Source organism: Octopus bimaculoides, chromosome 19 (assembly GCF_001194135.2).
Source record: "Octopus bimaculoides isolate UCB-OBI-ISO-001 chromosome 19, ASM119413v2, whole genome shotgun sequence".
Taxonomy (NCBI): domain Eukaryota; kingdom Metazoa; phylum Mollusca; class Cephalopoda; order Octopoda; family Octopodidae; genus Octopus; species Octopus bimaculoides.
Window position 1 is genome coordinate 52,315,726 of NC_068999.1, and position 3,915 is coordinate 52,319,640.

At 37.7% G+C, this 3,915-nt stretch overlaps 1 protein-coding gene across 1 annotated transcript in view; it reads right to left on the reverse strand.

The window, feature by feature from the left end:
- LOC106878177 (proteasome adapter and scaffold protein ECM29) overlaps positions 1-3,915 on the reverse strand; it is a 63,326-nt gene that overhangs the window by 50,477 nt on the left and 8,934 nt on the right. The window lies entirely within an intron of this gene.

Genomic DNA, 3,915 nt, shown 5'->3' on the forward strand with positions numbered 1-3,915 from the left:
TTTACAGTGAATTTTCATTGATGAGTTTATGAACCTTGGTTCTTTTCCCTAAAACTATATATATATATATATATATTGCTTATGCCAAGAAATTAGAAACTTCAAGTGATATGAAATAAATTGTTTTTAATGGTGGAGCTCAAAAGATGGAGCTATAAATAATAGTTTCTAATTTTGGCACAAGGCTAGCAATTTCGGGGGAGAGGGTAAGTCAATTACATCGACCCCTGTAATCAACAGGTATTTATTTAATCAACTCCAAAAGGATGAAAGGCAAAGTCAACCTCGGTAGAATTTGAACTCAGAATGTTAAAGACAGACGAAATACCATAAAGCATTTTGCTCAGTGCGCTAATGATTTACAACTTACTGCCTTAGATAAAGTTATACATAATAGCATGTAGAATATTAGGTTAAAAAAAGCCTTCAATAGAAAAAGTTGAAGGTTACATATATCTATATGTATGTAACATCAAATCCATTACATTGATCAGGCATTTTATGAACAAAAGAACCATTGGCCTCATGATTCCAACAAAGCAATCACTAGTTCAATAGATTTCTGATGATGTGTGATTCAGACAGAGGAAAAAAATGTCTTTTTTTAAATTTTATTTTGATGCACAAATTTATCAGTATATATGATATAATGAAGGAAATTGTTGTATACAGTGCTCAGGTGCACTACAACTAAACAAAAAGACAAAACAAAAGCCATCAGGTGTACTGTTGGCGGATTTCTGGAAGCATGGAAGTTTTGAAGGATGTAGTGTCACGACAGCTAACATGAGATGCAGATAGTTTATTCCATGCTTCAGCAATTCTGAGTGTAAAAAAAATGTTTCTGAAAGTCATGGGTACTGTGTTGTCTTTTGATTTTATAAGCATGTCCACGAGTGTTTGTCACATGGAACTCAAAAAGGTGCCCAAGGTTGTTGTTGGAAAGATGGTGGATAATCTTGTTTATAATAAACTTTATTTTATATTTCTTACCTACAAGAGATGATGTCCGATCTTTAGCATATGGCTGTATGTCTTCTCAAACCACAATCACAAGAAAAGGTGTTGATGAGAATTATCAACAAAAACAAAGCTGATAAATAGGCACAGGTGTTGCAAATTAAGTTTCATTACCAATAAACATCAGATTGGACGACACTTTACTCAACCAAGTAAAATATGTAAAATATGACCTGGACCGTAAAATGCTAATGTAATACTTATGTTCCCTGTTGACAATACATCCGGCTGCTTTGTGCTTTCAAAGATCAGTCGAGTATAACACTATCTTGCTTGAGAAACAGGTAAGGAATGGCAACAAGAAGGGGATCCAGCCATAAATGCAGACTTAAATAAGTCCCCATCCGACCCATGCCAGCATGGAAAAACAGACATAAAATGCATGAACAAACAAATCTTTTATCTCCCTTGTTTTATATTTTACTTATTTCTGTCACTGGACCGTGGTCGTGCTGGGGCATGGCCTTGACAGCGAACTTTATTTCCATCTTTATTAATACAATGTTGTCATTTCATGTAGCCGCAAGCCCTTATCGTCAACAATAAATATAAACCCAGACATATGCAAAGAAAAATCCCACCCAAAATACAATGTTACAGATTTTCATATTTGACATTGGCTTTGATCCCATTTCTGAGTTTGGTATCTACAAGGGTGTTAAACTTCAGCTCAGTGACTCATCTTATACATATGTACTGGTTGACATAATAATATGCCTCTGTACAGTTACCATGGAGAGCCAATTAACCTATGCAAACATGAAGCATTCTGGGTAATGAATTGAATAGCAATGATGGTGATAATACCAGTGACAACAACAACAACAACAACACCAGCAGATTTGATTTGTTTTGTTATACAAATCAATACAGCACACTGTCAGATGCTCATTTTTATTGAATATTTTATTTATCTCCTTCAAGCGCAATAAAAGTCTCTAGCTTTGTTTTCTTATCGTCAAGAGCAAGGCAGTGTTCAGCACTCTTCATAAGGCCTCTGAAAACTCGTGGACAGAACAGAGGCAAGATACACCCCATACTGGAAACTTGACTCAAATGTTCACTAGGCAGGGGACACCACTAAAGACACCATCATCATCATTTAACGTCCATTCTCCATGCTGACATGGGTTGGATGGTTTGACATGGAGCTGGCCAGATTCCAGTTGTCTGTTGTGGCATGGTTTCTACAGCTGGATGCCCTTCCTAATGCCAACCACTTAACAGAGAGTGCTGGGCGCTTTTGACATGTCACAGGTCCAGGCGCAATTATGCAGCACCAGCTTGGGTGCTTTTTATGTGGTACCGGCACATGAAATGACAAGCCTGTATATGTGGATGACAGCAATTTTACTAAGCTTAACGTGTCTTATCAAGTACAGCAAATCACCTCACCTCCCAGCCCCTTGTAATTTCCTCAGTGAGGCCCAGCATCCAAAGATCCTTTCTCACCACTTTCTCCCACATCGTCCTGGGTCAACTCCTTCCACAGGTTCCCTCCACAATTAGAGCTCGGCACTTCTTTATGCAGCTGTCCTCATCCATATGCATCACATGACCAAACCAGCACGGTCTTCTCTCCTGCACACATCTGATGCCTCTTATACCCAGTTTTCCTCTTAAATCATTTACACTCTGTCATGCATGCACACTGACATTGCCAATCCTCTGTAGTCAAAACCTAAACCGGTTGAGAGGTAGTCTATCACCTAAGTAGGCCAAGGTAGAAATTTGAACTCAGAAAAGAACAGGTCTGGCTGTGTGTTTAAGAAGTTTGCTTTCCAACCACATTTCAGGTTCAGTCCCACTGCTTGGCACTTTGGACAAGTATCTTCTATTATAGTCCCAAGCCAACCAAAACCTTGTGAGTAGATTTTGGTATATGGAAACTATAAGAAACCTGTAATGTATATGTGTGTGTGCATGTGTATATGTGTGTGTGTACACGCACACGCACACACACACACACACACACAATGGGCTTCTACAGTTTCCATTCACCAAGTTCACTCACAAGGTACTGGCCAGTCCAAGGCTATAGTACATTTGCTCAAAGTGCCACACAGGGAGACTGAACCCAAAATAATGTGATTGCAAAGCAAGCTCTTTACCCACATAAGCCATGCCTGCTCCTATTGTTAATTTTGAAAAAAATACAAAAGATCAATTAGGCCTTAGTCACACTTTCTGATAACTGCAGTTGTTGCATAACCTTAAGTCAATTTTGATCAAACAGACCTCTGATCAAAAGCATTCAAGCTATGACCAGCCCGTCTTTTCAGAGGATGTCTAAATTTACATTATTTAACGCGTTTTTTCTTTTTTTTTTTAAGATAGTAAAATTTGATTTGGGTGAGACTGACTGCTATTTCTAGTAGATTCAGCACACATATAGAAGTTCCCTCTGTGATATTTATGTAGTCTATCTGCAGCCCACAACCTCACTAATCAACAATTTATAGCAGCATTTGAATCCAGCACTCTAAGTTAACAAAACACTAGCTAACTATAAACTGTCCTTACTCGAGTCAAGTCAGCTGTATTTCTTCATGGTACCTGTTTTCATTTGTATGCACCGAGTTACCTAGGACTTAATTATCTAAATACATTATGATCACTGGTGCAAAATAATTTACAGCAGGATGTGCTGCTTAACACAAACCACTCAACCGTAAAATGAGTGTGGCATCTATCTTTCAGCTAGGTAGGTGGAGACAAACTGAATGATATTGCATAATAGATACATTATGATTGATAATTGAAAACATAATAATTGACAAAATAATAATAATGGCTTCTAATTTAGGAACAAGATCAGCAATTTTGAAGGGAGTGGCATTAATCAATATCATCAAGTCTAGAACTCAGCTTGTATTTATTCCACTATTAATTCGG